Consider the following 19,323-nt stretch of genomic DNA (forward strand, 5'->3'; position numbering starts at 1 on the left):
TTTTTCAAGTACCCTAAGATTTTGCTAGTGCTGCGGGTGTTTTATGCAAATTGAGAAATGCCGTTTTTGTGATCGGCATCATTTTCAGAAGGTGATTAATAAAGTTTTTTGTTTGAAAACGGTCTGGCTGTTTTTAGCAGAATATAGAATTGATCTTACTGCGCCCGTTAACACCGATATCTCATTTTTTCAAAATTGTGGACTGGCTGCTTTCTGCATAACTACGTTAAAATATTCTAGCACTGGTCAGTAATATTTATTTATCAAAAAAAAAACATCAAATGGCAGGTCATAAGCCCTGTAAATGCCTAGACTTCTATATTCCCTTATTTAAGGTATTCTCCATCCCTGTTGTAATTTGTTTAAAAAAAATATACAAAATATCAAGTCCTACTGAACTGCATAAAATGCAGTTCGTCTGCAGGTGCTTATAGTTAAGTTTTAATATACAGGGTGTTCATTAAACCCTTACACATCCGAAACCACGATGACCAGTATGAGTAAGAAGACATATTGGCTCATTAAAATAATTTTAAAAAACGAATATATATATTTTTTTAAATATTAAAAAAAGCAAATGGTTCCTTACTTCTGCAGGAAAGAAACGAGGAGGGGGAGGGGGAGTCTGATACACTGCCGACCGCGCGGCCACGCCCCCCTCGCCTCTCTCCTGCCGAGGTAAGCACCCATTTGTTTTTTTTAATATTTTATTTTTAAAAAAATCTTTGTTTTGAATATTTCTTTTAATATGCTTATATGTTTTCTTGCCCATTATCGTGGTTTCGGATGTGACAGGGTTTATAGAACCTATTCACAAAATGCTGATTTTAACATCAAACTACATAATAATAATTGTCTTCAAAGTGCTCATTGTAATTGCCCAATACTGGATAGGACAGACAATGTCAAATACTTAGGAGTTATTATTGATATAAATTTAAAGTGGAAACAGCAGATTGAAAATGTTACTAATAAACTTAAGAAATTAACGTATTTATTCAAAACAATTCGAAATATAATTAATGTACAGGAACTTTTAAAGATTTATTTTGCATTGTGCCAATCAATTTTGGAGTACGGTATAATCGGTTGGGGTGGTGCGAGTGACACAGTTCTAAATAGTGTATTGGTTGCACAAAAATCCATCATTAAAATAATACTCAGAGTCCCGATACAGACATCCACTGAAGAAATATTCCATAAATCACAACTTATGACACCAAAACAATTATACGCTAAAACAATACTCACTTATAGATTCAAACACTACTCTTACTCAAATGAAAGACATAACCCCCACAATACATCACATACAAATAATATAATCACTAGATCCTCAACACATAAACAACTTAAACAAATACAAACTAATACCACTTTCAGACAAAGGGATTTTGAGTATTATTCAATTAAAATCTATAACCTACTTCCACTATCTATTAAAGCAATTAGTAATGAGAAAATGTTTAAAAAGGCTATAAAAAAATGGATAGTGGAGCTAGGTAGAAGTAAAATGGATTGTCTCATTCGCCCATACCAATGCTGAATCAACTGCTCCACAACTGTATGGCTATTGCTAGGTTTTTGTTGTTTTCATTGTGTGTTTTGTAGTGTTTTGTAATATAAATAATATAGATGTATATAAATACCTTGTTTTTAAAACTGTCTGAATATTTGTTTAATTATGTTTGTTTTTTAAGTGAGTCTTCTTTGTTTATTCTCAAATGTAATAAAAAAAACTAAATTGTTAAGTGTCCTCGGCACGGGAAACCCCAGTGAGGTCACATTATTTTAATTATTAATTTATAGTTTGTAAGCGAAAAATATGAATAAATAAATAAAATAAAATATAGAACATAATCTTATCTCTTAAATTCTATAACATGTATAAAACTCTTATTACTACGGAAAAAAAGATAATATCTATTCCCATGTGCATCGAAAATATGTTACACGTCGAAAAATAAAAATTTGTCCAAGATAAAAAAGAAAAACTCAAAAAAATTTCAATATAAAAAAGCACGTTCTCAAAAGCCAGATTTTCAGCATATGTTTTTTTGAGCCTAATAAGTTTTTTTTGTTTTTTTGTTGTATTTAATGAAAGCATATTATACATTTTTGGTATAATACTAGAAGTAAAGACAAATTAGTAATCCCAAAATAAAAGCTAAGAAAGGTAAGCACATCGTTTGTTGGGCACTGTACTGTGCGTACGCTTCTACAATAGAATACCCGACATTGTCCTAAACATGACCTCTAAAAACGGCCTATTATGGACTAAATGAATACATGGAAGACACCAGTATAATGGAATTGACAACATTATTTTATTTGTGTTAATTTATTTGATTATTTTTAGAATGTGTATTTATTATTAGAAACTTGACTTTCGTGTTGTTTTGTTTATTCATATATATATATTGACTTTCAATAAGCGTGTAAATTATACCTACATTAAAGAAAAATTAAAAACGAAAAAACGACATTCTTGTCTAAAAACACCTTTTGAAATAAATATTTTATCTCAACCATGTCAGGCATTGAACCCTGGACTTCTTGCATGGTAGGCGAACGCGCTGACCACTACACCACGAGGCTGATTTTACACCATCGTAAAAATCCACACGGCTCGATGAAATAACATAGGGTGGATTGATATTTATTGTATTTTTATTTATTTTATGCTAGGAGAACGCTGTAACCAGTACTAAAATGGATCCAGGATACCTATTGGTCGTCTGTATTAGGGAAAGTTTACGTCAGAGGAAATCTACTCTTAAGTCGGAATTTAAATCAGGCAGAGAAAACTTGTCGAACTTCGGCGCTGCTCAAACACTAGGTTCGGAGATCGTGCTTTTGCAGTATTTACATACAAAATACACGAGAAAAACGGTTATCTCGTGCCACAAGAGTGGTTCAGAATAGCACCCCTGGAACCAATTGCCTTCACTCTCGCGAATCATCGAGTCCCGTCCCAGTCAGTTCAAATCTCAACTGAAATCTCACTTCTTTCAATTTTCAAATCTGAATATAGAAATCGGGTTGTAGTCCCTTAGTTAATGTCTCGGACTCGCGGCTCAAAGGCCCGTGCTTCGAATCCCACTCTACCCCAACTTAATTCTTATTTCCTAATAGTGAGTTATTTACAACTCGTTTTGAAAATGGCCCTAAAATATTTGGGTAAATCATAAGAACTCAAATATTTATTTTTATTTAAAAAAATAAAATGGCGCTATTTAAATCAGCCAAATGTTATTATTAACATTTTTATTGCCGTGACGCCGATTTATCTCCACTGGATAACCTGGAACACTGGATTTTTACCTGAGCGTAGCCGCTGAATATGTTTGGAATAAATATTTTTTTCTTTTAAAAATATCATCATCATTCCCTTTCCGCAATTAATGGTGCATGTGCATAAGGCACTGCATTGGTACACCAATCGCAGTGTATCTTAATATTTTTTGTTACATGAAGGTAAGATGATCAGACTTACCCACGCTTCTGGTGTTCAGGGACTATGAAATATTCTAGTGTAAAAACACCTTTTTAAATCAATATTTCATTTCAACCATGTACCAAAATATAGCAATCCATCCTAATTTCACCGTGCCTTGTGGATTTAGACGATGAAATGGTCCATTAGGTCGTGCGAAGATCTTAACATGGTGCCTTTGGTATGCACAGACAACTTGAGATTTTTTTATTAATACATTTTACACCAATCGACAAGTTTTTAGATCAAATTAACCTGATGATGGATACTACTGTGACTCCGAAACTTGTTGGATAATTCATAATTTAACTTGTTGTGTGTGGGTCTTAAAAAACAATGTATTAAATATTTACCATCAATTTAATCTCTTTAACTCTTATAGGATCGGTATATACAGCGTGAATTGTAAACCCCATCACATCCGAAACCACGATATTCGCTGTACGCACGAAAACATATTGGCATATTTTGAAAAAATATTTAGAAGCGTTTCAAAATTATTAACAAAATCATTTAATATAACCGAATGGTAGCTTACTACTGCGGGGGAGAAAACAGGAGTGCGGAGAGGGTAGCTAGCTCCACGCGCTGCAGAAGTAAGCAACCATTTGTTTTTTTTTTAAGATTTTCGAAACGGTTCTTAATTGTTATTTTTTTAATTGTCAATACGTCATGTGCTCTTATTATTGTCATCTGTTAAGAAGTGAACCTATAGTAAGTAACAAAATATTAAACAGAACGTTTACTATACAAGATAAAACAACCTGTTTCAGAGATATAATGACCTATTGGCGTGTTTGCTAACAGTAATTATTTCAATTTAAAGTTATCATACCCATATGAAAATAGAAATTATTACCAAATTATGTACAGTGCAACTCCAATAAGGAATATCAACAAATGCCATAAATCAAATCACTGTTTAAATGTTTAATTTATTCTTACAAAAAAGATAAACAAACAAATAAATAATAAATAGATGTATGGCTTATTTTCGTAAACTAAAAGTAGCAGACATTTTTAAAAATTTTTTTCGTTTTCTTATTAAAAAATTAATCCTATTTTAGTGTGTTAATAGCGACGACTAAATCTGTTCTCTCTTAATTAGTATGTTGTACGCGAACTTATGATTTTCTTAGTTGGAAAGTTTATACTTAGAAATTACAAACTTTCTACGACATAAAATTATCTTTTACTCCCATTTTTCCCCACAAATTACTTAAGTTTTAATATAACCGCATATGTAATGATTATGAAAATTTACCCCTTTGTTTTTTACGTTAGCACTTTTCGGTTGGCTGCCATTTTCTCGTTATTTTATGTCTTGGAGCTCTTGCCACCTTTTTGTTCCTCCGGCGAATATGGGGATCGAGGGTAATTTACATAAAGATTCGAGGTTTGTTTATAATAGAGTTGTTTTCCTTTCTTTTCAGATCCGGTTGCGACCGACTTTTCGTGCCAAAGCTTCGGCTACATAAGGTAAAATAATATCATTTTTCCTCCGCTTTTTAGATTATCCCCTTAAACCTGTTTACTCAATAAAGAGTAATAATATCTCCTGCTATTGAAAATCTCTAGTTTTAGTTTGGCACGTAGTTTGCGGTTAAACGCGGATTAGACAAGAAGTTCTTATTTTACCCGTTAAAGAAAACATTCTCTTAATTTATTGATACATCTTTCTTTCTCCCTGCTCTTTCTGAAAGAGCTCTGAACAAGGTTAATGTTCATTACGTTTTAACCGCCGACGCCAACGTCGACGTGTTGCTTCTTCTGAAAGGAATGAAACCGTTCATTTTTAGCTATATTTGCTTATTCTAGCTTTTTTACTTTTCATCGAAAGAAGCTCTTTAACTGTTTCAATCAAATACAGTACCATCATCAATTATTTCGTCATTTCTATTCTTTGTACATTATTTTATGTTTATTCGAAAAGCGATCCCGGTTAAGTGTGTAAATATTATTTTATATAAATATCTTCCATTCGTATCGCCGCCACCGCTCGCTCTGCGATAGAAAATAAAACATATATTTATACACATTTCCTATACTTTAATGGTGAAGTCGTAAGGGGAGTTTTATTGAGTAGATAAAGTGGGAAATGTTTGTTGTGCTAGCTGTCACCTCTAGTATCGTCTAAGTTAAGTGTCTTTTCCTGTATTTCTATAGGTCTCGCTTATACAAGTGCTTGTGTAATAATTTTTCTGTATTTATTAGGGACGTATTCATTATATCATGTGTATCCTGTATAACAATTCAATGTGATTAATTCTTTACTCATCCTTAAATTGAATCTAGGGACTTCTATTTCAATATTAAATTGAAAAAATGTTTCGTTTCATGTCCCGAGTTAAAGTAAATATGCGCGGGTTAGTTATCGCATTCTGATTAAATCCCTTTATGTTAAATGTCTCTTAAATTGAACAATACGCGCTAAAGAACGAATCCAAACAAACCCCTCGATTACATCGAGTTAGAAACATTTCATCAATTTATTCCATTTCCAGCACCACTAATTTCATTAAAATATCATTCCTTCGGTTAATATTATGTTCCAAGTTATTGAAATTCCTTAAAATGAGTATTTAATTAGATCTAAATTTGTTGTAATAGAGAAGGAAAATATTTTTGAGCAAGGAATATGGACGTATAGACATTTACAGGGCTTGTGATCCGTCATTTTGTATTTATTTTTTTATTTTTTTTATTTACAATATCTGCGAGGCTGGTCTCCATTCTGCCTATGTTCAAACATCCACATTTCTTAAAGTCTTTCACTCATTCCCCAAAGGAAGTTAGTAGCTCACCCACGTGATAAAAGTTTCACCTCTTTTACTTCACAAAAATCAATGATGAGTCGAGGAAATGTTGATGTTTAAATATAAATGAATGGTAAAGTGGCCACTTAACATAGCCAATGACATGTCATAAGCCCTGTAAATGTCTAGACTTCCATTCCCCTTCTCAAAAATGTTTTCCCTCTCTGATGCCGCAAATTTAGATCTAAATAACTCCCTAGGGAGGAAACCCAGCCCGTCCACAAACATTTGGACATACTCAAAACATTGTTCTATTTGATTATATTAAATTATTATATTTTATTTCTATGTCATGCAAATAATCTTACGTCTTCATCCATGTACATACTTGACGATAAGAAATCCTTATTTTACTGAAAATTATATTTCAAATAATATCGGTCGCTACAAAATAAACAGAAATTAACACTTTTCTTTGTTCCCCTGTGAATGCCTTTTTGTGACCTTAAGTAGGTAATCTAATCTTAGTTATGTGTGATTTTTCCTATTTTACCTGTGTTTCCTTCTTGCACACGTTCATTCCAAATCAGCGAGTTAAGCGATCTTGATTTAGGGTTGAACTTAGAACATATTCCTCATTATTGTAACGTTCATATTTGTTTAGTTAAAATAAATCGTAGTTCCTTGTTTGAAAATAACAAATTCGTATACCTGTATTCGTTTCCGCATGGCCTTTTTTATTCCCGTTTCACTATTCTTTTGGGGAAAATCTTATTTGCTCGTTTAGCTTTCATGTATTTCATTCGGAGATGTATTTTTATTGAAATAGTTCTATTTACTTTCACGATGATACGTGGAATACAAATAAATCCGCCAATCACTTCAATATTTATTTTTGATCTTCCATAAAATGTAAATATTGTTGTACGTGTAATGCCCTCTGGCCGAGTATAGAGTATCGAATTTTGATCCATACCCCTAAAACTTGCTCTCTATTTTGGTGTTCTTGTCAAAACGAATTTATCGGAAACATTTTCCCCCCTATTCCACCAAAATGTTTGTCCGAAAAATATATTGTTTCTCACTCCGTTGTTTGAAAGTATGTAATTACAAAATATCTTACTCGACTATTATGTGTGTATTTCAACTTAACAGTTCGAGAACTTTTTTCTATAAAATTCTGGAAAATGTTACACATGACATAAGAATATGCTGCTTCAGATCGTCGCGTGTTTTTTTTTATACCTAAGTATTTATATGGATTTATATAATACTCGTATTGAACCATTTGGAAGTTTTCTGAAAACTTGCCGTAATTATTGTATCACATATTACCCGAAAAGATTAAGCGTGTTAGCTCATTTCCATTTTACTGAAATATTTTCATTTGATATTGTATGAAATCGCAACAATATGAATATTTCGGTAATCATCGATACAATTTTTTTATTTTGGATATTTTAAGCGTGTTTTAGTGTGAACAACATATTAGGTACATTGATTAAATTTTATGCAGTAAATTGATTAATTTTACTTAAATTTTTTTATGATTTATTTTGTTGTTTATTATTACTACTTTTTCTTCAATACATAAAATATGTTAAAAAATAGAGGTCTGTTTTAATATTAGTTGTAAATACTGTTCACCTGTTTGAAGTGCATTTAAAAAATATTTAACGAAAATGGTTTTAATATTAATTTTAATTGATAAAATGGAATTTTAAATATATGTGATTCACAGTGCAGTTTAGTATTACAGGTGTATACGTTTTCATATATAATCTTTCCGTGGAAAAATAAATTTCTCATTTTATCAAATCGTTGAATTAATTCATTTGATTCGAAATCGAATTCGTGGCTTTGGCTCACACTCAATCCTCCAAATACCTCAAATTTCTTACGAATTGAATAGTGTTGTTTTTAAAAAAAATATTTTATATTTATTGAAAAAAATTATTGTCAAAATAAGTATAAAATTACAAAATGGTTTGTACATACATAATTAATAATAACGCTTCCACCTCTCTAGTAGAGTAAAAACTCGTGTTTAGGGAGGGAGTTTGTTTTACATTTATTTTTATACATATATATATAAATATAGTATATGTACATATGTATTTTCATTTTTTTACTTTTCATTTTTACTATCTAAAACATATTCCTTAAAATTAGATACCATATTATTTATGTATATATAGTCGCCTCTAGCGACAGGCTACCATAGAGATGAGTCTGTTAAGCTCGAGTGACGTCACGCGATGATTGCGTATTCTATCCCGGTCGCTGCGCTGGTCGCTGGTCGCCTGGTACTACTACTACAGACGCCCATTGAAGCCTTGCAAGTACTGATTTACCAGGAATCAACGACAGAACATTCCGTTAAGCGACCATGTCATGTATTTTTCATGATTCGTCTGCTGATATCCTGTCACCTGTATACAGGATTATCGAAGATTACCGAAATATTCAAACCGTTTCAATTTCATACAATATCGAATGAAAATATTTCAGTGAAATGGAAATGAGCGAACACGCTTAATGTTTTCGTGTAATAACAATAATTACGCCAGGGCCCCGATTATAATAGGAAGTTAACATTTATCTTCAATTTTATCTACAAAGTAAAATTAAGTTTTCTGTATGGAAAGCAGAATATGCATACATTTTTTTCCTTTAAACCGGTTACCGATGAAGATATTTTAAATTTTCATGCAAATATACTCATTTTCGTACACAAATATCGTTTTTTCTTTATAGACGGTCGAAGATAACTCTGTTAACTTTCCATTGTAATCGGGGCCCAGGTATTTTAAGTTTTCAGAAAACTTCCAATTGGTTCAATAGAGGTGCTTCTATACGAGTATTATATAAACCAATATGAATAAAGTATTGTTGAGTGATAGTGTTATCCTTATAAATTAAAATGTCAGTGCTCACCGCATGTTTTTAAATTATTTTGACAAAAACACAAAAAAAAATATTGTTTACCCGATCGTGCCATTCTTACAGCGCCTCTACTTTCTCCACCATAAATCTTTTCTGCCATCGTTTCCCCATCTATTTGCTCCACGTGCCGTCTTAAAGAACTCTTCCTGGGGGTATTTTATTGTGTAATACCCCCGTTCGTCTAGAAACAATGGCATTAATAAAATAAATTTTGAACAGGTAACACAAATGAACGTAATTCAATCAGGCGGGTTAATTGCGATGACGAATACCAAGCGCTTAGTTCTCTCCCGGTTCTCTCAATCAGCTCCCCCTCGCCATTAAATTACCAGTCGACGGCAAACGGTTAGTCAACGGTTTAAAAAATTCTCAATGTTACGTTCAGCAGGCGGTTAACCAATATGTAAAATAATTTGTTAATCTTTTAGTTAACCACAACTGGCTGTTTCTTGTTTCCCGATGATAATTTTGCGATGACGAATACCAAGCGCTCAGTTCTCTCCCGGTTCTCTCAATCAGCTCCCCCTCGCCATTAAGTTACCAGTTAACGGTAAACGGTTAGTCAACGGTTAAAAAAAATCTCAATGTAACGTTAAGCAGGCGGTTAACCAATATGTAAAATGATTTGTTAATCTATTAGTTAACCACAACTGGTTGTTTCCCGCATCAATAAATAGTATGATTTAACTCTTACTTGGTAATTAACGGAACAAGCCGTTTACGGTGGTAAAGCTCTCGCATTTGTGTATAATTTGTCGGGTTATTTTACGCTTCCTAGCACTCCTAACACCTATTGTTGATTTCGAGTGTTGAAAACTAAATAATAATTTGATTTACAAACCGTACAATTCACGCATTGTCTAACCCACAATTTCTAAATTTAAATGTTCGGTTTTGTATAAATAATCGTGATTACAAAAGACTTTAATAAAAATTCGTTATATTAGTTCTATTCATATCGATATTTACATTACATACATATTTTTTATTTATTTATTTATAAATTTATTCCATTTACGTACCTACTTATTTTTTACCAGGCAATCTATACAACATTAGGGATTAAAACATCAATATATATTATCTTCTGGTTATGTTAGTCCCCTTTCTAACATGGCTCAGCCTAAGATGGAGTTGTCTGTATTTTAAATTATAAGTGGTTTTATGCTAATATTCAAATACCATCTTTTTAAACATTAAGAGTACTTATATTTCGTGTACCAATTATATAAAGATTAATATTTTTCGTACTGGGTTTTGCATGTTGGTTTAGTTGGTGTCCTGGCGAAGATACCGGTACGGATCGAAACCGGTAGACATAGAAAAGTCGGTGAGTGGTTATATACAAATATTTACATTTAGTAAAACTGTTAACCACAAAGCCAATCCTCTAAAAATTAAAATAGTAATTATTTAACCTAGCATAAATAATATTGATCTACAGTTATTGGGTTAGTTTTCCTGAAACTGAACTTGTTTTTTTTTTAATATCTCGATCTGTGCAAATTCAATACGATAATTCACTAAATACATAAAATACATATTTTAACGTCATTTTTAACGTTATTTTTAGATATATAAATGAACAGTGTTGAGGATTCTCAAATCTAATTGCTATTGAGACATTTCACTTAAAGTCTCTAGTGGCAGCTGGAGGCCTCTTGATCGAAAAATGTTTTGGTCCAACTTGAGTTGAAGGGCCTTATTATCAATCACTCATCGGATATCCGGCCGCCCTAAGTGCCACCGTCTTCCAGCACTAGGAAGTATCCAATCCAAATGATATTATAAATAATATAATCACTGCGAAGGATATCCAATAAACCAAAGCAAGCCATACACGACAAACCAAAAAATGTATTTTTTTCCCTTAGACTAAAGAGATTTTTTCTTAAATGAATAATAAATCTGGCTGTTGATATTTTATATTTCTCAAAATTAATTAGGCAAAAACTGTATTTTCCTCTCTACTTTCTAATGTATACTTGAGCAAGTCAAGTGCCTCAAGCGTTTTGCCCTACCACTGGTAAATGATAGCGCAAAACATCCCATCCTAAGAAAAATTTACGGATATTTTGTAATCTTGCATTAGATCGGGCTCGATTCCCAACTGGATCAATAAAACTTAAAACTCGTTACCAGCACTTTTAAATTTCACGAGTTACATAAACGAATATTGACTCGTTTTTTTTTATTTAAAAAATGTCAGAAAATGCAGTCAGATCGAAGCCTTGTTCTCGGCGACATGAACGAATGTTGCAAATCTGTCATTTTCTGAAAATAAGTTTTTTTTCATAAAACCAAAAAACAAATCAGAATGTAGGTACTTTACCCTTTCCCTTACTGTACCGAAATCATCGGCGCCTTGCGGTGCTGTGAAGTCATTACACATGCCTAAAATGAGAGATTTTAAATCGGAATAATGTGATATTCATAGGCAATTGCTTCAATTATTTATAGTTGAATTCAAAAGTGATCATATTTTAAATCTATTTGCTAAAAACATGAAAAAATCATTACTCTATGCTGTCAGCGCGTGCGAAAGAACCGCCCCTGACGAAAGTCCGGGAGCTAGTAACGGGCATCTGGGTTAAATACTAGAAACTTTGCTGTTCGCGCGTTTGACGTGTGAAATTGTCCCTCTCACTCTCGATTATTCCTGTATCATTGAGGGGTGTGTGAGACAATTATTATACAGTATTAGGATTACTCTTGTACTACGTTCGCAATATGCGACACATTGGTAAACTTTCTTTTATATTAGTAATTTATGATAAAATGCTTTTTTCTGATCGCAATAAGCATTAATTATTTTGTAAAAAAATATTTTAACCTATACGTAAATGTATAATGGAGGAATAACGAAAATATCAACCCATAATTAATTATTTTTGTGGAGATATTAATGTTATTAGATGCAATGTGTACTAGCTACCAGTGGCGAGCGGTGAGTTTTTAGATTGATAAAATAAAATGAACTAATGAAATGATAAAATGTCCATAGCGGTAGTATGGCACATAAAAAAAATATGTCTATTTTATATTTGATAAATTTAATAATCCATAACAAATAGCACTAGCGGCTAATAGTTTCAGTTAAAATATTTTCTAATTTAGCACGAACATTTGATTAACAAAAAATGCGTTAAAAAAACATCATTGCAAAAAACTGGAACCCGTAAGGACTCGAACCCCCGCCTTAGTCAATGGAAAGCAACGATTTATCCACTCAGCTATTTTATGTCTTAATCCGACCGTCGAAAAAGTTGTTTATAAAACTATATTGTTTATTAGCGTACCGATGCATCTTTGTTTACGTCTGACTATTAAAACTTGTCTTGAAATAAAACACTTTTTCTTAGTGAGAAAGATAAAAACTAAATTATTTAAAAGCATTCCTTACCGAGTACGATAGTTCACTAAACAAAACATAAATTACGTTTTTAGAATAATTATTCATCGATTTTTATATCACATTAATATTCCCGAAACGACATACGTTATACATTTTAAAATTCATTATATATATTTAGTCTTAACACTATATACTAGTAACGTTTTTATCATCTCCGACATAATTTTTAAAGTTTAAATGGATTCTGAAGAAAACCTATTATTCAACTGTTATCAGTCTGCACAAAAGCATTTTATATATCAAATATATTAAATTTTTGTTGCGAACCTTTGTTTTTTAAAACCCACTAAAGGATTTATACTGATAAGCTAATAATAATATCCATAAGGATTAAAATATCAATTCGTTATATTATTTATTTTACAACAAAATTTCACAAAACCACCGAAACTTATCAAGTATTATTGTAAATTGCGTCTTAAGACATACAAAATGTATTCGTTATCTCTTTCTCACACATATCGAGTGCGTATAATGCCACCTCCCTTGGACCGTCTTAAGTCAAATAGATTTATTTTAAAGAATAATAGCCTTTATGAAGAAGTGTTTAAGATTTTACTGTAAACGCATGTGTCATTTTTCGTTATTTCTTTAGCAGAGTAATCTCGTGTAATCCAGTAGTAATAATTTTGGCCGTTAGAGGCGTAACTGGCTCGCTGTATGAAATAAAGGAATATGATGTAAATTTGCTAACCCAAGAAATGCAACGTATTTTTTTTAAATGTGTTTTTTCCTAATAATAATGTAACATAAAACATTACTTTCAATGTCAAAAAAAAGGTAAGCTGCAAATAATCGATTATAAGGAGAATTCGCCCCTGCTAGCTAAACATCACCGGGAAGGGAGAGTTAAACCTATTAAAAATATATATAATCAAAGTGCATTTTTTTTTCATTTTACCTCGAATTGACTTTCAGTACGTTCGGAACTTTCAAGTTTTTACTGACCATATTACCAACGTTTTATAATCGTTTATTATCATGTCATTAAGTGTGTAATATATTAAAAATAATGTAGAATTATTTAAAAAATCTTCGCCTTAGATTTAAAAAAAAACGGCAGAAAAAATATAATGTTATGATACTCTTTCAGTAATACAACAATTCTTGATTTCCTGTGTCTGTACATGGACGTTAGTGACAAGTTTCTAGATTCTTCCAGGCAGCATTTTCTTCTGCGAAGAAAAAAATGTCTCTGTTATTGTATATAAAACTCGAGTCTTTATTTACTATATTTTTATATTTGTCAGCGGAATAAAAAGTTTTTCTCTTTTTGTGTTCGGATTCTGAGAACTGACAAAATGTTTGCGCTGAGAAAATTTCTCTTAACACCACGTGAATAGAATTCGTTCAAAACATGTTTATGATTTCATTCAATCAATACATTCACGCGATATATTTTTATCATTTAACTACTAGGCAAAAAAAAAACTCTAGGTATTTTTTTTAAGACATTATTTTAAATGAACTCATTAAATTACTGTAATGTTAAAATAACCGATAGTAATAATTCATTATTTAGGTATTATTGTTAACACAATAGTGAAATTTAATTTTTTTACAATTTTCAAGTAATAAGGGTCTATGAAATACTGTCGAGTAAAAAAAACACTTATTACGTATTAGTAGCATGAAATATATATATTTTTTAATTTCCACGAAAACGCGGTCATTGCATTGGCCACGCCCCTAATTCGTCATGATTCATATTAATTTTTAACTTTGTTTTCCGTTTAAATTTTTATAAATTATTGTCACGAATCTTGACGTCACAATTATCAATGCCAAACATGTGGCGTTTTTCTAGAGACATATTTTTTACAATTTCTTTTTTAAAGTTGTGTATGAAAACATTTCTCCACAATATCTATAGTGGTTTTTGAAAATACAATTGATTTTTCCAAAATCATTTCACTTTTTTTTTTATTGGTATTCGTAGTATGTGTCCTTATTATTCTCCTTTTAGATGTATTTTTTCTACAAAATCAAGAAAAGAGTTTTGCGTTGGTAAGGGCATCAGATCGAAAGAACGGCTAAAAATATTATCGATGCTAATGTTGATGGATTTGTCGGCCTCGTGATGTAATGGTCAGCGCGTTTCCCTGCCATGCAAAAGATCTCGGGTTCGATTCCCCACGTGTTTGACATGAAATATTTATTTAAAATGGTGTTTTTACAATAGTATATTTCATAAACCCGGATCTTCATGTTACGAAAATGATCAAGATTCACCGCGATTGGTGTACCAATGCAGTAACCTATGCATCATTAGATGCGGAAAGGGAACGATGTTGATGATGATGTGTTGATGGATGCAAGAATGAGAAAGACCGAGAAAGACATGACATGATCTATCAAGTCCAATAAGTACTTGAATATAGACATGTCCAAAGTCGGAACAATGGGCGCACGTGCATGAGAAGATGTATGAATCTAGAGAAAGCGAAATCTGTATGCAAATGCTGAGTTATACGGCGTTCTATTCTTTCTGCCTGGCCTTGCGGAGAAAGGCCGTGATGGTTTGTTTGTTGTTTGTTTTGAATCTTAACAGGGTACGTATTCTGAAGGGAAGTTAAAATTTATCTTCAATTTTATCTACAAAGTAAAATTAGGTGTTCTATATAAATAGAATATGTTAACAATTTTTTTTCTAAACATGTTTAATTACCGCTTACTGACGAAGATACTTGGAATTTTCATGCAAATATACACACTTTCGTACATAAATATCAATATTAGTTGATACCATTTCAGTATATACCGATGAAGATAGCCGTTCATAATCGCGGCCCAGATCCGTGTAGTATGCGCGGCTGAGAAAAGTGTTGTGTATAGAGTTTAGGTATTTTAAGTAGAATTATCTCAATACTATAGAACTCCATTTATCCGAAACCCAGTCGCCCAGATTGCTAAATATTCAGATCGTTGTCAGGAAATAGAAAATAAACGAGAAGTTTTTCAAATGAATATAAAACATCTTTGTTTTTAACCACTTTTTTTTTTCTACCAACCGGTTTCAAAGCTAAACAAACTTTATCAATTTAAATTTGTAATTAACTAATGAATCGTATTCTAATTTATTTTAAAGTCGTTTTATATTAATTTATTTCATTATAATAAGAAACCACAATTTTAGTGCTTCAAATTTAAATGATTTTAATTCAATTGTGCAATAAACTTTGGTGGACATGTTTAAGTAAGTTTTTAATGTGGTTCAAATTCGCCGTATTATAAAAGCAATAGAATCTGATACTCGTTAATCCGGATAATTGTACTCTTACTGTAATTAATTGGAATGTTTTTAAAAAAATCTACCACTTGTTTACAACATAACCTTAGTGTCTTAAGCTAGGGTTTCCTAGGACAGCGGTGCCCGTATTTTAACGGCCGTAGTGAACGGTGATGCAGTGGACAGCCGTCGTAAAGGTGATTAGAGAGTGGTTTCCTAGGAAAACGGTGTTAAATGGTGTTGATAACACCGTTTTCCTAGAAAACCACACTCTAGTCACCTTTACGACGGCTGTCCACTGCATCACCGTTCACTACGGCCGTTAAAATACGGGCACCGCTGTCCTAGGAAACCCTAGCTTTACGTCTTACACCATTGCAGTGTTAACATTATTATACAAGCATTATTTTTATTAAATTGAATAAACTAAACTTTTATACAATATTATATTATATATTTACAAGTATTTAACAATAATTTATTATATGTATGAAAATATTAACAATTATTATTCATATAAGTCCTTCTGAACTCCATAATATGTACAGTGCATATTGATGAATTAACCATTGAGTTACAATACATATTAAAATCATAAACATTTTCTCCCTTCTCTGTTTGTCCCTGTACTAACACGTTTAATACAAATCATTTTTTTAAAATACAAATAGAAAACGATTTTTAGTACCTCGATAGTCAATATGAAAAATCTACTTTTTTTATTCAGATCCTCAGCATACGTCTCTCTTGTTCACAATTTGAATTATAATAATTTATCACAACGTTTAATTTATATTGGGACATGTTATATTTATTTATTTTTTTATTCACAAATTTCATAAAAAGTACCTACATGTTTTTGTAAAATTCTAAACATTTCTACTTTTACACATCTAGTAAATGTTATCACTGTAACTCTCCAAAAAAAGAGACTCTTGTGCTTGGAGAGTGACTTACACTGTTTTAGTTGTTTATTTATAAGAGTTTATATAATTATAAATACGAGTATTTGAAAAGAAAAATAAAACATAGGATAAATAAATAAAAAACAAAAAAAAAAACATTCATACTAATTAAAATTTAATGTTGTTTTTACACGAGTCAAAAAATTTCTTTGGATTAACTTTAAATTTATTTATTGATATATTATTTTTAATAGTTTTTAGTTCATTAGGAAGATTATTATATTTTTTTACACCTTTGAAGACAAAGCTATTTTGCCCATGACTTGTGTGGAATTTAGGAATTTTAATATTATGCTGGTATCTGAGTGACTTATTCATTTCAAATTCTTTTATTTTTTCTTTTTTATGTATTTGTATAGATTACGGGTATATTATACTTTAGCGATCTTCTACCATTTTTTTGGAATATTTTTGGAGAATTAATATGTCTACAGCTTGCCCACCACATACCGTACACCGCATCTGAGGACATAAGTCTCCTTGGCGGTGCCCACATACACGGAAAATTTGCTCGTTGTCAAACGAGAAAAGCTGCCCGAAGGAGCTCTCTGAAATCTGGTAGCCTTAGCATCTTTGTGCTGAAAGAAATTTATCCAGAAGTTCATAATATGTTAATACGTCTACAATCAAAATTGAATCGCGTTGTGATCCCGTGGCTAGTGTTGCGGTCTCACGAATCAGAGGTTCGAGGTTCGAACCGAACTCTACTCCAAGTACGAGTTCTTTACAGCAAAAAAAAAAAAAATGTCTGAGAAAATCATTCCGACATACATTAACACTCTTTTCAACACATACACCCTACTACCAACACTCCCTCACGATGCATCATTAGCTGAGTATGGGATTTTTACTACAGTTTTCATTGTTTTCTTTTCCTGCCCTTTTGTTATGTGGCTTTCAGCATAACTAAGACAAATTGGCCCGATGCTCGATGTTTTTGTGTTGTGTGTAAAATCAAGAAATATGATACTTTGAATGTGGTCGTAGATTTCTGTATTGAAAATAAGTCAATTTAGTAATAAAAAAATAAAAAATTTAAGCGAACAAATTAAGAGATTTTGTTAACAACTTTTAAGCTTATCTAATTAAAAAACGCAATTTTAAAAACTCTTCACAATATTGTTTTTTTCATTCAAGAGTCACACGTCAAAGATCCAAAATACGTGAAAAAAAAAGTGTTCTCGTGTACAAAAACATTGTTTCCGTAAATTTAAAACATTCAAGTTTGTTAGTGAATATTCTTGGTGGAAGTTCATTGCCTTTGTCTTTTTTTTCCACAATAAATCAGTGAATTTACACTGCAAAACCAGAGCCTTTAAATTATGTTTTGCGCTATACATTTCAATGTCTATGTTTCAACGTAGGTAAACAAGTTTTCTATGTGTTTTGTGTGTCTACTTTACGTGGCGCCTTAACCTAACCTCGGAATACTGAAATGTGTATGTATACGATTAATTACTTCAAGGTCGCCGTGTCATTATATCCTATAAATAATCTCACCTTAAGTCGAAACACCTTTTATTTGTATTAACCCGTATTGCGTGTATTGCGTACGGACCTCAAAATTTAACATGAGCATCTCAGTTAGCAAAACGAGACGTTTAACCTTAGAGTAATAATTATCTGCTGCCTCCAGGGAATCCCTTTAGCTCTATAGCATAGAACAAAAAAGTTTCAAATTTTCAGTATGGTTTTTTTAAAACAAAAACCGTGTAACGGACGGTTTCGGTTTGCGCTTGCAATTCTCAACCTGAGTACCTACGGCCTGTTGTACTATCGTAAACTGTAGCTAACTTCACGGTTGATAATCATAGAATCGTTTTTGTCTCTTTTGGCGACTCTATTAGCCAGTAGCGTATTTATTTATTTTATTTTATTTGGGATTTTTACAGCTATTACATATAAAAATAAGTAGAAATAAATTATCAGTACTAGAGCCAATTAAAAAAATCCACTGTAAATCTTATAATACATCATATATAAGAGAAATTGTAAATTGATTGTAGATCACTTAGTTGATCCGGAATATAAAACAAGAGTTTCCCACACTCACAACACTAGATTAAAAACTAAGGGCTCCCTGTTTTTTCCCCGAATTACAAATTACTTCGGAGAGCGAACATTAAATTGCGTTGTTCCAAGATTGTTCAATGATCTCACACAAACCATCATTAACATAAAATATCTTCAAATGAAAAAAAAAGAACTGAAGAAATATCTTCTAGATACTTTATAGTGCCTGTTTATAAATAAATTTGTAAAATATAAATAAAATAAATGTAATATAAACTTGTCATAAAAAAAATGTGTCCCACCGAAAAGTCTTTAGACTTAGTGGGTAACAAATTCTTGTATGTATTTTTTTAAATTATAAAATAAACGCTGCTCTGCAGCACTGAAACTGAAAGAGTTTACGTAATTGTATGTGTGTGACGTCTGTATTCATGTGTGTGTATGTGAATGTGTGTGTGTGAATGAATGAATGTGTATGTGAATGTGTGTGTGTGTGAATGAAT

The 19,323-nt window shown here is 31.7% G+C and overlaps 1 protein-coding gene across 5 annotated transcripts in view; it reads left to right on the top strand.

The window, feature by feature from the left end:
* Positions 1-596: 596 nt before the first annotated feature.
* krz (beta-arrestin protein kurtz) overlaps positions 597-19,323 on the top strand; it is an 88,677-nt gene continuing 69,950 nt past the window's right edge. For all 5 annotated transcript variants that reach the window (XM_088229177.1, XM_088229178.1, XM_088229181.1 and 2 more), the window contains exons 1-2: positions 597-678; positions 4,930-4,975. The gene's annotated coding sequence lies outside the window, so the exon portion shown is untranslated. The remainder of the gene's footprint in view (positions 679-4,929; positions 4,976-19,323) is intronic.

The sequence above is a fragment of the Micrasema longulum genome, unplaced genomic scaffold (assembly GCF_059751315.1).
Source record: "Micrasema longulum isolate JH-2025_06_02 unplaced genomic scaffold, ASM5975131v1 h1tg000640l, whole genome shotgun sequence".
In the NCBI taxonomy this organism is placed as follows: domain Eukaryota; kingdom Metazoa; phylum Arthropoda; class Insecta; order Trichoptera; family Brachycentridae; genus Micrasema; species Micrasema longulum.